The sequence below is a fragment of the Eptatretus burgeri genome, chromosome 7, assembly GCF_056783735.1.
Source record: "Eptatretus burgeri isolate ZD-2024b chromosome 7, Ebu_testis_v1, whole genome shotgun sequence".
In the NCBI taxonomy this organism is placed as follows: Eukaryota; Metazoa; Chordata; class Myxini; order Myxiniformes; family Myxinidae; genus Eptatretus; species Eptatretus burgeri.
In genome coordinates, this window is record NC_140967.1 from 21,809,556 (window position 1) to 21,826,450 (window position 16,895).

General features: G+C 44.3%; 1 long non-coding RNA gene across 1 annotated transcript in view; it reads right to left on the bottom strand.

The window, feature by feature from the left end:
- Positions 1-1,571: 1,571 nt before the first annotated feature.
- Positions 1,572-16,895, bottom strand: part of LOC147022812 (uncharacterized) — a 33,267-nt gene continuing 17,943 nt past the window's right edge. Inside the window, exon 3 of the long non-coding RNA XR_015059708.1 lies at positions 1,572-2,617. This is a non-coding gene — a long non-coding RNA (uncharacterized LOC147022812). The remainder of the gene's footprint in view (positions 2,618-16,895) is intronic.

Genomic DNA, 16,895 nt, shown 5'->3' on the forward strand with positions numbered 1-16,895 from the left:
AACATTCGAAGTCCCTCTCAGTTCTGCACTCTGATACTGTTTTTTTAATGCAACACAACACAACCTTTAAAATTACTGAATCAATTCAGATCATCTCAGGTTGATGATATTTTCTTTTTTTTTTACAGCAGAGGGTGCCATCCCACTCCTAACAAACGAATATCATGCACGTCTGGGTGACAGGTTCCAATGCCCTGAAGGATGACATCTTAAGCAAGATCAGATCGTGGATCAGGTCGAGCGGATGGATGCTTGTTCTTTTCGCCTTCCAAATTGATTAACTTGGAACTTAATTCCACTCCACTCGTGAGAGGGCTGAACATCTCAATTCTGTGTTTCCTTCCAAACCTTGTGCCCCCCCCCCAGCCCCTCACTCTCAGTACCCATCCTTCCCTGTAGATTTTGGGAAAGATCTGGATACAGATCCGGTCTACAATGGGATACAAAACCGAAACTGTTCAGCCTGGAAGAGGTATGTGTTCTACCGAGTGCTGTTCTTGTGACATTCGCCACCGAATGTGGGTCACTTGTCATTGTTTTCACCCCTATCTGTTTGTCTGTGAAAAGGATATCTCAAAAATGTTGTGGCCACATTTGAACGAAATTTTGGGGACAGGTTAGGTGTGTGACACGGAAGAATTGTTTCCATTTTGTTGAAGATCTGAATTAGGATCTGGATCCGAGAATTTTTAAGTGATTCTTCACCATTGAGTGATGTGGCTAAAATCGATATATAACACAATATCTGAAAAAGTTGTGGACGGATTCAGACGAAACTTGGTGGACAGGTCGGGTGTGTGACAAGGAAGAATTGATTCGATATTGGTGTCGATCCGGATCTGGATACAAATTTTTTTGAAAAGTGATTCTTCACCATTGAGAATTGGGGCCAAAAATGATGCACAGTCCAGCAAGATGTTTCAAAAAGTTGTGACGAATTATGACAAAACCAGGTGGATGAGTTGGGTGGGTGACAAGAACAAGCCGATTCGATTTTGGGTCAGGTCCGGATTCAGATCCGTTCTATCGGTGGGATACAAAATGTAAACTGTTCAGCCTGGGGGATGTATAAGCTCTACCGAGGGCCGTTCTAGTTATACTGTTATAGATTCGACGGTGGAGGAATTCGCACCCTACTCTTGACAGCCAGATGTTGATGATTTAGCATTCGATTGAGTTAAGAGTTAAGGTGTCTCTTAAGTTAAGAGTTAAGATTGAGTTAAGGTATCACTTAAGAGCACCGCAATCTCAGGGTTAAAACGCCGGCTAATTCGGCACAAGTCTCGGGTCACGTGCCTCGGATCGCGATACCAAAGTACACCTGGGCCTTATCAGTTGGGGAAATAGACCCCTACAGACTGGGTTTGACCCCGGCTAGAGATTGGGTACAGACTGGGTTTAGACCCCGGCTACAGACTGGGTTTGTCAGAGACCGAGTGAAGTCTGCCAGTCCGTAGCCCGTTTTGGTTTTAAATACAAATCGAGCGGATTGTTCCTCGGCGCGGCACGAATAAATTAAAGGCGGCAAATTTCGTATAACTCACCAGATTTATTGGGGGAACATCGGGGAACACGACACAAGCAAAGCATTCACGACAATGTGATAATTAATCTGTAACCCGCTCTTAACTAGGGAGCTACGGATACGGGTTTCAAAGGGAGCCCTAGCAAAATATGCCTTAGGCCTGGACAACATGCAGACGACATGCAGACAAGACACGGAGTACTTGGTAGTGCCTCATGGACGAGAGGAAAAGTGTTGAAGGCACGAATGAGGCTCATGAGAAGCCGATGTCGACGGATTCGAGCGCCTAGCTCGAGCATGCAGCGTGGCAAGATGGCGCTCGTACTTCTTTACCCGGCACCGCTCACGCATGCCGCGTGGCAAGATGGCCGCGATGACGTCCTTTTGTCGGCACCGCTCACGCACGCAGCCTCAGCGCGTCCAGCCCCCGTAAGGTCGACGGCACAAGAGAGGAAGATCTATAGTATGTTCCAGCTGGTTTCTCACAAGGTCCAGTATACAAATCCAGGCCTGGCTTGTTCACCAGACTAGGCCAATCCGGGTGTTGGACTCTGCAAGTGGATCGATGGGATCACAAGACGTGTCGAGCCGTGCATGGAGTCAGGACAGTCAGAGGCTCCGTGACTGGACTCAGGATGAACCTGTAGAGGTCCTGCAGGCTGGATCCATGGCCGAGGAGGAACAGCCGGCCAAACCACTCTTCACAAATCTGATCGCGGACTGACACAACAGCCAGTTCCTCTTGCCTTTCGGGGCGGGCCTTTCTCATGAAGCAGATCCCCGACCGACCAAACCAGTTCCTCTCGAAGCAGATAACAGACTCGACACTAGCCATTTCTCAGACCGACAAAGCAGCCAGTTCCTTTCGCGGCGGGCCTTTTTTATGAAGCAGATCGCAGACAGACCTCATGCAGTTCCTCTCCTCATACAGCAGATCGCAGACTCAACACTAGCCGTTTCTTCCTTGCCTTCCCGGCGCTCGCTCTTCTGGAATGCCTCCGGGGGATACGTGATTGGTCCATCCCTCCAGTCCGCAGCTGCTCTCCCCCAATGGGCTGCCGACACGTCTCGCTGACCGACACTCTCAGAGCGCTGGGTGGGGGTGAGTTAGAAGGGGAGGAGGGAAGAAGAAGAAGCACCTCTTGGTACACCACCACTGTATGAACACTGGACAGCCTGCTACACCTCCCGACACACATGCAACGTCCGATTACCAAACAACCTGGCTAAACATGCATTTAAGGGGGATCTGAGCTAATCCTATATTTAATAACCCACTATAAAGGGCCCATTTCCGCAACAATACATGTGTTGAAAATCCTTGCCAGTTTCATTGTTGTCCAGTTTGACCCGAGTAAGTAAGTATAGGTTGCCTGCTCTAAGACAGGAAGGATATTTACCCTCGCCGAACGATTCGGAGAGGTTATTGCATTTGGGTCCATTTGTTTGTTTGTCTGTTTGTCTGTCCACACAGAACTTTTGTGTTTTTCTCTGTAACTACTTGTCGGATTGAGGCAAATTTTTCACCATTAGTGCAACTACTCATGAAGAATGTTTTAATGATAAATATGGCGTAATCGGTCACGTGGTGTGGCAGCAATACTGGAAAACCAGAAAAACTTTGGACCTCTGTATCTCTGAAACCGCACCAAGGAAAAAATTGAAACTTGGCACATGGCAAGTACTCCTCATGGAGAATGCGTGATTTTTTTGACATCATAGGTCCCCTCGTTATGACATCCTAATTGCATATGTAGAACGCTACATCAGATCAGCATGAAAAATTTTGAGGGTCATCTTGGGATAAAATGATCCACAGGAAAAAGAAATTCATGACATCATCAGTCACGTGATTCAGCAGCCATATTGTTTTTTTTAAACCTTCAAAAATCTTCTTCTCTGAAGTGGCTGAACAGATCGAGGCAAAACTTTACACGTATGACCGCCTGTCCATGAGGAACAAGAAAAAGAGCTATCAGAGATTGCAGACCCTCACCAGGACTTCTTTTGAGTGGTGTATTTTTTTTTTATAGGTTTGAGGGTAAATCCAATATGACTGCCAAACCATGTGTCCGATCAAGTTGAAATTTAAAGCATCTATTCCCCATCTCTACTAGATCATAAATATGAAGTTTCACTTAAATTGATTAAGCAGTTCCAGGGAAAACATTATTTAATATTTTTCTTCAATCCAATATAGCTGCCAAACCATGAGACCTATCAATTATTCCTTAACTCACTTGTACAACCATGGCTTAGGGAACACTTGTGTCAAGTTTCCCCTCAATTTGTCCAGTTGTTCTGGAGAAGAAGAATTTTATAGGTTTCAGGGTACATCCAATATGGCTGCCAAACCATGTGACCAATGACATCATATGTGTGAACTTTTTCTTCCTCATGGACAGGCGGTCATACGTGTAAAGTTTTGCCTCGATCTGTTCAGCCACTTCAGAGAAGATTTTTGAAGGTTAAAAAAACAATATGGCTGCTGAATCACGTGACTGATGTCATGAATTTTTTTTTCTGCTGACCATTTTATCCCTCGATGACCCTCAAAATTTTTCATCTGATCTAATCGGATGTGTCATTCTACATATGCAATTATGACCATCATAACGAGGCACCTATGACGTCATTAAAAAATCACTTATTCCCAATGAAGAGTACTTGCCATGTGCCAAGTTTCAATTTTTCGCTTGGTGCGGTTTCAGAGAAACAGAGGTCCAAAGTTTTTCCGTTTTTCCAATATGGCTGCCACACCACGTGACCTATGACATCATAATTATCATTTAAACATTCTACATGAGTAGTCACACGAATGGTGAAAATTCCGTCTCAATCTGACAAGCGGTTGTGGAGAAAAACATGAAAGTTCTGTGTGGCCAAACAAACAGACGCACAAACAGACGCACAAACAGACAAACAAACAGACAAACAGACAAACTGACAAACTAACAGACAGACAAACAAACAGACCCAACTGCAATACCCTCTCATTTGGTGAGGGTAACAAAAGGTTCACATATGATGTCATTATGACATCATAATTGCATTTGAAGAATGCTACATCTGATGAGTATGAAAATTTTTGAGGGTCATCTCAGGATAAAATGGTCCACAAAATTTTTTGATGATGTCATCAGTCATGTGATTCAGCAGCCATATTGATTTTTTAAAAAACCTTTAAAAATCTCTGAAATGGGTGAAAAAAAATCAAGGCAAACCTTAACACATATGACCGCCTATCCATGAGGAACAAAAGAGTCATACATATGACATCATAGGTTACATAGTTTGGCAGCCATATTGTATTTACCTGAAAACCTATAAAAAAAATACACCACTCAAAATAAGTCCTGGCGAAGGTTTGCAATATCTGATTGCTCTTTTTCTTGTTTTTATTTGAAAAGCAATGCAATTATAATTTTTACAATATGTACATGTGCAAGCTTGGTTGAACACCTAACCATAATCCAAATCTAAAATAGAAGCAGCATTCGGAAAAAAAAAATCATCAGCAACCCATGGGAATCTGTTCTTTCCAAACTCTCATTTTCTTTCCAATAATAACTCCAGAATATCCGCAGCAAATTGCATAGAATTTCAGGATGTGAAGAAATGCTTCAAAAACGCATGAGAATTTCTCCACTTAGGAGTTCCACAATTACAAATGAAACAAATTTTTTAAATGTATATATTGTTTATTTATTTATTTTATGTGGGGAGGTGCTGTTTCATTGGTAGAATTTACTGTCCATCCTATAGGATGTCCTGAGAAGATGGTGGTGGGCTTTCTCTTTAAATTGCTGGAGTCCCTGTGGTGTTGGGTCACTTGTAATGGTACTTTCTAGGGCATTCCAGGACTTGCATTTCGTTGTGATGAAGAAATAGAAACATACATCCAAGTGAGGATGTGTAACTCCTTGAGTGAGTTAAAGATGAAGGTGGTGTGGATCCCACCATGCCACTCTTACAGGTTGTGGAGCTGGGAGACGTTGTTGAGACAGGGTGGCTGGGTACCTGGAGTGCTATTTGTAAACAGCAAACGTTGGAGCCATAAAACACAAAGCAGGGGTTCAACGTCGACTTGCAATCACAGAGATGTAATAAAGTGAGTAGCCCTGTGTTCGATTGAATCGACCGTTAAGTGTTGAATTAGATGCTGTCATCTCAGTGAGTCATGAGTATCCCATCACACTTCTAATCTCAGAATTGTCGATGGAAAGTGGTCCGGAGGTGAAATACTCAGCACAGAATGTTCACTCGGTGTCCTCTTGCAGCCAGGGTAATGATGAGGCTGGTATGGTTGAGATTCTGGTCATCGATCACCCCTGAGGAAGTTTGCATTTGGAAGTGATAACTTTGACCTTTGAAAATTGGCATCCTTCAGTTTTTGTTTTTTCTTCCAGAAATAGTCATTAGCTGACACTTCTCAGACATTAATGTAATTTGCCATTTATCACAGTCAAACAATATTAACGAAGCATGTATAAAGGCCATTCAACTCATCTTGCCTGTGCTAACCCCCTCCCCCCTCTCAGTCCTCTTGATACTCAAGTAGTGATCCCCATATAACATGTGCCAAATGATGGTTGGGGGGGGGGTGGAAAGAAGGAAGTTAGAAGGAAGGGAAGAGTGAATGGGAATGGGAAAAAGCAAGCGGATTGGAGGTGAAGGGTTAGGAGGTACTGTCCGTCATAGCAATGGGGCATCAAGGTTTTCTTTCTCTTTTCTTTTTTTGGTCCTTTTTTTCTCCTCTAGTTTTTCATTTGTGGGGGTGAATTTGATGGGGCTTGAATTAACACTGATGACACATTCTCACTTAACAACATTCAATATCACATCAGCACAACGTTCATACAATGCCCACAGGCCCCACCCATCCAAATATAATCTACCTACCATTTCTGACAATATCCTTGTAATCCTCCATCCGCATTGCTTATGTAGTTAACTATCAAATTGTAGTTTAAACCGATGGACTGTCCCTGCCACGACCACCCTCTCAGGAAGATCATTCTACACATTAATGAGTCTGTAAGCTACCACTGCCTTGCTTCTGTCCTAACTCTCCTCTTTTTTTTTACATTCTTAAGTTTCGTTCCCAAGTCCTGTCGCTGTGGATCTTGGTTAAAAACTTTCCTCAATCTACTTTATCAATGCCCTTCATTTTCTTTGACATTTCAATCAGTTTCCCTCATAATTTCCTCCTTTCTAATTTGAAGAGTCTGCACTCCCTTGAACTTCCCTTTTAGCTTTCTTTGCCGATGTAATCCTGGAGTGAGTATTCTTCTTCTCGCTTGTGGCAGTTTGGCTGCCAGGTAGCTATCATTTTATTGGGGTGCGACTGTGCCGCTGATGGTGTATCCCTCTACCAGTACAATGGTACTCATTCCGCCGACCTCGAAAGGATGAAAGGCTGAGTCAACCCCACCTGGTGTGAATTCAGTGGCCAACGGGGCTTGAACTCAGGACCCTGAGGTCCTAAGCCAGCCACCCTAACCAGGCTTACGGAATGAATCTTACACCTCTACACTCAACTCCTTCTTTGACAGCTACGCCCTTCCCCAAATTCGGTGACCTAAACTGTGCATGATAATTGAAGTGAAGCCTCACTAAATTCCTGGATAACATCAACATCACCTCCTTCGATGTATAAACCACCCCTCTAAAAATGCAACCAAAAATCAAATTTGCTTTTCCAATTGCTCACTGCTTAAACCCCATACACACAACAACCCCTAAAATAATTCTGCTTTGTTACACGATCCAAAACTGCCTCTTGCATTATGTAGACCCCGTTTCTATTATTCCTGTCCACACCCAATATCAGCTTACAATGTCAACTTCAGCATGGATGTTGTTAAGATCCTGCTGCAGGTGAGCATGTGCTACTTCGTTGTGATGGATATTGTGAATGATGCTGAACACGGAGAGATCATCAGTGAACAGCCCCCCTCACCTGACTTTTTAATAAAGGGAAGATTCTTTCGATTAGACAAAAGATATGGTTTGGTAATGAAATGACACTGCCTATTAAGAACTCCTGCAACTGTTTCCTCATGTGGTGATGATTGCTCCCCATCAAGCATGACCACCTTCTGATGAGTCAGGAATGAATAGCCATTTTTCTTTTTAACAAATAAGCACCGACAACAAATATCAGTGTCCACTTATATCAGGAAAATGGTACAAAAGTGATTGCGGAGGAATTGGACTGCAGTGTCATCCAGCAGATGAGGAACATGCCTTCCACGACTTCAGCGACACTGTGGACCAACCCTCTTCCCCACAGGTGTAGTTTTTTGGTTGCCGTTGGATAATACGAGCTCATATGCCTTACATCAAGGATTCCACTACCCCTTTTGTCTTCCTGAGTTTCCACAAACCCGTCCAATCCAGGTGGGTGATTTTAAGGAGAAACCGTCTCCTTATTTGGATGGTCATTGGCTCCCCGTCATCCTTCCGAGGTCGGCAAAATGCTGATATCCTGTGATACCAGCAAGGGCCAGCATGCTGGTATACTGTGTCGGAGTGGCGACCTGTCCAGGATTGTGCCCAATAGCCAAGGTGAATGCTTAGGCAGCACCAACGCTCTGCACAGAGTATGGTCCCAATGGATGGATGGATGGATTTGTCCCAAAGGGAGCTCTTCCGCCCTTTATCAGGTGTTGTTTTTAGTCCTGGCAGGGTGTCATCCTCACTACTAGTAAAGCCAGTGAGGTGTGTCGGTTTAGTCGCCGACAACCCGACCAATTGCCTCTGATTCCATCAAATGTAGCTTTACCAGGTGTCAGACTCAATCGAATGCTACCTTGATGAAGGGGACAGTTACTCTTCTCTTTCCTCTGGCACATAGCTGGTTCTTCACTTCCACTTTTGGAATTAGGCTTAAATTAGATCTGGACAAGAGGGAGTCTGCCATTATTAGGACTAAATATCTATGACCAGGCTCGTTTTTCTCAGATAGGTTCTCAGTGGCATTGTTGAGGACCTCTCGTTGATGACTTTTGGAAGAAGCTGATTTGCTGATATACTTGGTCAGATATGATTCGTTCTGTTCGATGTACACAAGGAAATACTTAAGCAGTTGACCATGTGATTGGGTAATTGCCTTTATCGGATCTACGCTACACCTGTTTGGCAATTTTGTCAACCAGCTCCAGATCACAGGTTTTAAACCCTCTAGCTGGGATATTGTCCACTATAGTGCATTCAGCCATTCCCTGATGTCACATTGGAGGAGCTGCACTGGCTGTATAGAAGCTTCTATGTTCGGGCAGAACTTGGGTGTGGTCGTGATGGACGATCAACATTATATATTTTGCTTAAGTTACTGGAAAACAGCGATGATTTCCCTTTTTACTTGTGTGGTGAGCTCCACTTTGATGTTCTCTAATTTTCTTCCTACTTTTAGGTCTTTATTGTTTCCCACCATTCCTAATAGATACAAAGCTTCCATGTGATGCATTGATTCTGGCAATGGTTCGTTATGACAAGTGTATACTGCTTTCATTTCTGAATATGCAGGTATAGTCCTGCATTGTGGCTTCCCTGACTTGGTTCCTCATTTTCCAATATGCCTGATGCTGCTCACAGAATGCCTTAATGCAGTCATTAAACCAAAGTTGGTCTTCGAGTATGATGATGATGGAGGAGTCAGGTTTGTGCATTGCCAGGAGGTTGAAGGTTATGGTAGTATACAGTAGTACTGGTATTACCATGAGTCCACCGCACATAATGGATATGCAATTTGGGCCTGCAAGATATTTTTCCAATGTGTTCCACATAGCATGATGATAGTGTAACACCTTCAATCTGTAAATTAATATTGTCTTCATAAAGGTTGTGCAGTGGTCATTTTTCCATTTTTACCACTGAAGGTGGATGCAGGTTATGTTTTCACCCCTGTTTGTCTTTGAGTAGGCTATCTCATAAAGTTATGAATGGATTCGCCCGAAACTTGGTGGACGGGGTTGGGTGTCTGGCAAGGATGAATTGATTCGATTTTGGTGAATATCCGGATGCAGATCCGGCCTATCAGTGGGATGCAAAGCATAAACTGTTCAGCCTGGTGGAATTATCCGCTCTACCGAGTGCCGTTCTACCGAGTTTTCCAATGCTACCTTGGGGACAAACTTTTCTGCAACAGGTATATTGGTAAGTACATCAAGTTGCATCCTCGTGCTGGTTCTTGCGTTACCTGACGCTGGCCTCATCTTGCTGCCATGCCCTGCAGAATTTGGGCAGCTTTCACTCGATGTTAATACTTTCTAAGTAATCTTGGTGGTGCCAAATTAACTCTCCCAAATAAAGTACATTTTGTGATTCATCGCTTTGGAAGAGTGACATTCATGGAAAATAAAGTAGATCAGGGAGGAAAAACAGAAGCAAGACATAGAAAGTATCTGATGTGTCTTAGCAGCTGCTCACGGTGTGATTATACAGCAATGCTTATTTATAGCGATTCCCTCCTGCAAAGTAATATGATCCACAGCGAGATTAAAAATTGGCATCCTCGCAACAAAAATTGGATAGGTAGGAAAGAACTAATTATGAAGTCGTGGATTCAGCAAGAAAATATGTAGAACCTCCTTTAGGTATTCCTGAGAGGGGAATGGCTTCGGGGGCAGGAGGGGGTTGCTGCGGATGTGGATTGCATCTTACTAATGTAGTAAAGTCTTCTTACATTGGGTCTGATGCTCTGGTATGAAAGGATTTCTTTCACTTGATATTTTCAATGTGTAGCATTGAACATGACCTTTTAACCCTTTGAACCCTAGCGGACGGTTTACCTGCCGCTATTTAAACCTCAATATACCTGAGCGGTCAGATTATTCTCCAGGGAGCTGAAAGTCCAAAGAGCTTAGGGTTCAAAGGGTTAATGAGATAAAATTGACAGACCTTATGCTTTGGTCCTGAATATGAAGCTACAATCTATTATATGCAGAGCAAGATGGAAACTCGAATTACCACTCAATGAAACATAGTAATGATTATTTTACCATTTTGAACATGCTATGTGAACTAGTTTAATATATTTGGAGAGCACAGTCTTTGAGGATTAGAAACTTGCATCATCGTTATGCTGTAGCAGGGTGCAAGGGATGTGCTGACTGGCAAACAAGATGCCTAAAAGCAAAGGCCAAGCTGGGCCTGTGCTTGGAATAGCTAAACGAGCTAGTCTGCATGTCCCAAGTGCCAGCTCCAGAGACATGCCCTCTGAGTTATGAGCAACCCCACCTCCTCTCCTGTCTCCACATCCAACAGCTCAAACCCACTCTGGACTTGGCTTCCTCAAAAGGCATGGCGATGTGATTTGTCTTGCTGTATCTAAAACGTTTGCAAAAAAAATAATCTGGTAAAAGACACCGCAACTTGTTATATTGGAGTTCTTGTGTTTTCCTCTTTTTAATTGCTCTGCATTCTGTACATGAACAGATGACTCCAGGTAAATGATATCAGTGAATAGTGATCAGATTCCATTGTATGACTAACTCCTTAATTGAATGGATGACCTTGTGGCTGTACAAAACAAAAAATGTAATTTAGAGTTGGTGATGTTGAGCCATTCAAACAGAGTGTGGTTTTATTTTTTTGTCAAATTGCCAATCACATGATGATACTATTGGCCATTTAGAATAAGCAGTAAGTTAATAACAGCAGCATTCGCTCCATTGTTCCAGCCAAGAAAGCTTTGTTTATTCATTGGCCTGTAATGCCGCATCGTGTCCTCATACATTATTTTGTCTTTTACTTTTGACATCTGTGTGTGTTTTAAGCTAACATGATTATACTTTAGTTCTGCTAGTGGGTGGGACCTTGTTTGAGAATTACATGGCACGAAGGGAGGAAATGAGATGTTGGATTGTGTGGGTGGGGAAGGTGTGTGGGTCCGCAGGAATGGATCAAGCTCTGGAGCAGCAGTGACTGCTCCCCCCTCCCCCGAGGCAATTTGTCCCTGGCAGCCGGTGGTGTCTGGAAATGGGGACCCGTCAGAGGGGAGGTCTGGTTTGGCGACCAATGGTAGGGAGACCATCGGTGACCCAGGAGAGGCCGAGAGAGCCTGGATGGTGCAGAGACCCTACCCGATGGAATGGTTCCAGAGGGGGGGTCTGGTTCACCAACCAGCAGTAAAGAGACCCCTGGCGAGCCATATGAGGCCGTATGAGGGGGAGTGGTAGGGGGTGGCGGGGGCTGTGTTATGTTTGTGGGGTAGATGAAGGAATTTCATCGTAAAGGTAAGATTGTATGGTGTAGCATTGTCTGTGGACAGTTAGGAGACATCTCGATGTAAATGAAGTAGGGAAAACTGTGAGCTTAGGATTGTTACGTGTCACCACATGGGGGTGGTGCTGTGTGAACTCGGTAGGGTTTAAGGCTAGTTTCTCCCAGTTTGTGATTGCCCCCTGTGACCATTTCCTACGTTTTTGCATTTACAAAGCCAGCAATAAAAGAACCACATTTTTACGCCAACAACTAAAACGGCCGACTGGCTGCCGACAGAGTTGAACATTTCCGAGCAGGCAAAAACCTTGCCTTCCCAGCTTCATGCCGGCAGACCACGCCCCCGAGGCTTACGATTGGTCGGTGTGACATCGGGGGGGGGGGGCATGATAGGGGAGTGAGATGAGTTGGTGTGAGGAACGCGGTTGAGACAGAGGGTCTCGTTTTGCTCTCCTCGACACAACGAGAAAGCTGGCCGATTCTCGTTGTTCGTGCTGATGTGAATTTGTTCACATACTAAAATAAGACGTGAGTCATTGACTGTTCAGCTGGGTCATGAAGTTTGTACGTTTCTGAGGAGAAGAGAAGGAGAAGGAGAGCACATCTCTTGGCCTTGTCTCGGAGCCGTAGCAATCGTCTTGTATGATCAAAGAGAAAGGCGGCGTGCCTTTTGGTGTATGCTGACCTGGAAATGAGAGGGAGTGGTATGGCAATCTCTTTCGTGAGAAGAAACTGTAAGGTGGTTTTAGGGCCCTGGCGTTGAACACCATCCGTGCGAATTATCTCCCATACGTGACCGTGAGGAGCGATTTGGCGCCATTTTGCTGTGCGTTTCCCACGCGATGGCTATGCAGTTTCGAGGATCACCAGGCTCCAAAAAGATCATCTCTGGACACGCAGCTAAGTCCTGGAACAAAGGAAGGATTTTGTTTTCTATCTGTTGCCTTGTCTGTTTTTGTGACTGAGTGGTGACGTCTCAAATTTGGCTTTAGTTACCTCACTTCAATAACCTCACACTTGATTTATTTTCATGACGAGCAAATACAACCCGTTGCTTCACGGACGGGGAGTATTAAGGAGGGGGGTTAAGAGAGGAAGGGAAGGGAGAGAGAGAAAGAGAGGAGAGAGAGAGGGGGGAGAGAGAGGAGGCAGGAGGGAGGGGAAGAGTGAGGAAGGGAGGTGGGGGAAAGCCATGCCTCACCAAACGTTGCAATACTATGGGAGGGAGGGATGTGAGGAGGGGTGAGAGAGAGAAAGAGAGAGAAAGTATGAAAAAAAAGAAAGAAGAGAGAAAGGTGAGGGGTGGAGGTGGGGTTAATAAAAAGAATGATATGTTATGCTGAATGACCGAACACACACACAAAAACAAACTCATGTCAGAACAACTGTACACACAATGATAGAACAGAGTTTATAATGTAATCCGTGGCACATCTGCAAAAACTTTGATGTCCCAGTTCCAGAAAATTTGTAGGAACATGAATCAAAAATAATCACTGAAAACATGGAAGTACCTACCGCTCACGTACGAACTAACGATCCCATCGAACGTGAACATCGAAAACAAAGCATTGCGACCAGATCTCGTACTTCGGTACAAAAAAAAGAGAAGGCATTGCTTATTGAGGTGTTAATACCAGTGATTTTGGACTAAGCAATGCAGAAATCAAGAAAATGACCAAACACCAAGACCTCAATACTGAAGTGAGAAGATCCTGGAAGCTGAAGAATGCCAAAGTTGAACCAGTGATAGCTGAATCTACGGGAATGATGACAAAGAACTTCACAGAGATATTAAACATAGGGGCAATACCGCTGGGTGCTCACCTGGTAGTGGCTGGATAAGATAACCAGGCAACCACTGGAAGGCATAGATGACCCACAAAATATATAATGGAAAAGAAAGTAAATACCGATGGAATTTTTTTTGTAATGTCAAGAAAAATTTTTGGTCCATCATGGGTGATGAAGGTTATCGTGAAGTTTCATCGGAATTGTGTGTATCGTTTAAGAGGAAAGTAAATACCTCTCTGGGGAGACAACCCCCCCACCGGAAACTCACTCTGTAGACCCCTTCAGACCCCTGATGCCATTTTTTATGCCATCATGGATGATGAAGGTTGTGGTCAAATTTCATTGAAATCGTATGCGTAGTTTCTGAGAAGAAGCTGCAAGTATTTGTGGACGGACGGACGGACGGAATATGCTCCATCGCATAAGCTCCCCGGAACTACTTTACAAGTGGGATAAAAACCATCCTTGGGAATATCACTACAAACGAACTACAGTTGGAAGGTGTCCGGGGCTCAACAACGATCCTGAAGAGAGCCCTCGGCACAAAACTTTGAGAACAGAAAACTTCAGAGCTTGGTCCATGAATCGTGACCCCTTACCGAAATGAAGGTAGATACTTTGAGCTCACCCTGGGAGGACTCCATTCCACATTCTGAAACCCACGTTCTAAACAACAACACACACACACACACACACACACACACACACACACACACACACACACACACACACACACACACACACACACACACACACACACACACACACACACACACACACACACACACACATACACACACATCACCTCAGTCCTTCACCATACTCAGTTCCCAAAATTCCCCATGACATCAAAGCACAACCCAAACTTGCCTACAATTACCATGAACTCCACAATCTCGACCACAACCGCCTCCATCACAAACTTGCCGCCCCAACCGCTACGACGCCTCAACTACCTCGCCGTAGCTCACCGCTACGATGCCACAACCGCCTCCATCCAAAACTCGCTGCTAATGCCATAACCATGACGTCTCAACTTACCATGCCAAAGCTCACGACTGTTCTCACCACTGCCAATGAAGATCACCGTCACCTTTCAGGACCGGCGGAAGGGAGGAGATGCGCTCATGGATGGTGCACGTGATCGGGTGCCTTGAAGCCCCATGTTGAATCATGGAGCTCTGTCACGTGACCAGGTTCAGGGGTGAATGAGGGCATTTCCAGTGCTGAATCCTCACCTGAGCAGGGAAAAGGCTAGGGTGAGCATCCGCACACCAATGATGGTGCGAGGATACGCCCCCGGCTTGCCTGTTCCACCGACAAGGCTCTGGCCTTGCAGGAGGATTATAAATGTACCGAGTTCCACGTGCTCGCTCTCTTCATCTGGTTCTTCGTCTGGTCCCACTTTTGTCTCGTCTGGCTCAATTTGTATGTCACCGTTAGTTGCAGCACTAAGCAGAGGGGGGGGGCAGCGAGAGGAAGCTGGAGCTCATGGAGAGCCAAGCTCCAGATGAAGTGCAGTTCCAGACACTAATTAATACGTGCACAAACAGATTTTTTGACACTCACGACACTCACCTCACACGTTCTTTGCTTAATTTCCCACCCCCCCTTCACATCTTTACATTTTCCTCTCTACCTCATCTGCCAATCACTGAACACCTCATCACACCTCCTCACTCACGCATCAGAGACACCCCATTTTCTTCCCTCCTCCCCCTCCGAAGCGACCGGGTTGCATTAGTCCATCGACCATGCCAGGTAAAAAGAGGTTGTTCACACCTCATACTTTCATCTTTCTTTGCTTTTAACTTTCCTCGGGTGTGTGTCTGATGGCCCCTGTTATATTAGTGTAATTAAGATTGTAGAAGTTTAGTGTTGGTTTAACTCTGCCCTTTGTCTTCTCTTTTGTATATAGCTGTATTTTATTTTGCCCCACGCCACGAATACTTGCTTTCCCTGCTGTACATATTGCTTGTAATAAAACATTTCCTTATTGTTCACATGTGTTCCTTCGACTTCGCTTTATAAATAAATTCCTTATATTATAAATGGACTCAGCTTGCTCTGCCTTTTCCTCAATGGTCCAGCATAGTCCGCACGTAGTTATCCGGGAAGTTCTCCCCACTAATTGACTCATATTAGTCGGTGTGTACTTGGCAGCAACGTTTGGCTGCACCTGATCTGCTAAGTTAACGTAAGTACGCATCGAGGGCAGGAGACCCCCCTTGGTATGGCCGTCCACATGTTAGGTATGATGCTGAATCGTGTAACCCTGCCAGGATTGGCGGTGTGTGGAGTTATCTGTGCCCGGAGGCCTCAGGACCAGGTGTCCGGGGGGGACCTGAGTGCTTCCCCTTGTGGCAAGCCTCAAACCCCAGATCAGCAAATATATATATATATATATATATATATATATATATATATATATATATATATATATATATATATCAATTTTGGCCCTATCTCTCAATGGTGTGAATAATTACCTTAATTTTTTTTTTAACTCTCCGATCCGGATCTTCACGAAAATCTTAACAATTCGTCCTTGTCAAACATCTAACCTGTCCACAAAGTTTCGGCTGCATACATTAAAAACTTTTGGAGATATCCTTCTCACAGACCAACAGAGGTAAAAACATAACCTGCGTCCACCTTTGGTGGCGGAGGTAATGGTCTGCGCTTCATGAATGATTTATTGTGATGTCTCTTGGTCCTGTAATGGGATGAAGGAATCTTAACCTTGCCTTTCCCAGAATGTAACTCCACTTCCCGCATCCTGGACTGCGTAAATGATGCATATGTGTTCCCCAGAGCCTCACGAGATATCGACCACAATCGAATCCTTCAATTCATTGCAAGTGGAGTAAAACAAAATTAATCATACCACATAAGCATTTTGCATTGGTGCATTCCTCATTCACAATATGTGGACATTCTTCTTTAACATTAGCAAAAGCGACCTCTCTTCGCACTTGTAAATAAGTCACTGAGGTCCTGTTGCTTTGCCATGGCCCTGTGATGTCACCATGCATATCATTCTTGCACATCTTCTACAGTCGAAGTGCATCACATTACATGAACCAAACCTAACAAATGTTGATTCATCAGTTTGTAATTACCTTGAAATTCTGCCCAATGCCAGGAAACCAAAGTAGTCCAATAATAAGTGGCTTTTTAACATGCTGATCTTCATGCCTGTGTGGGTTTTTAACACAACCATTTAGATCAGATTCTCAAGATGTCTATTCACTGTAGTAAGGGACTCCAGCTTTATCCTTATGAGGTTCAGCAACGCTGCAACCTTCCTACCAAACCAATCATACACTCTCAGTCATTATAGCTGCAA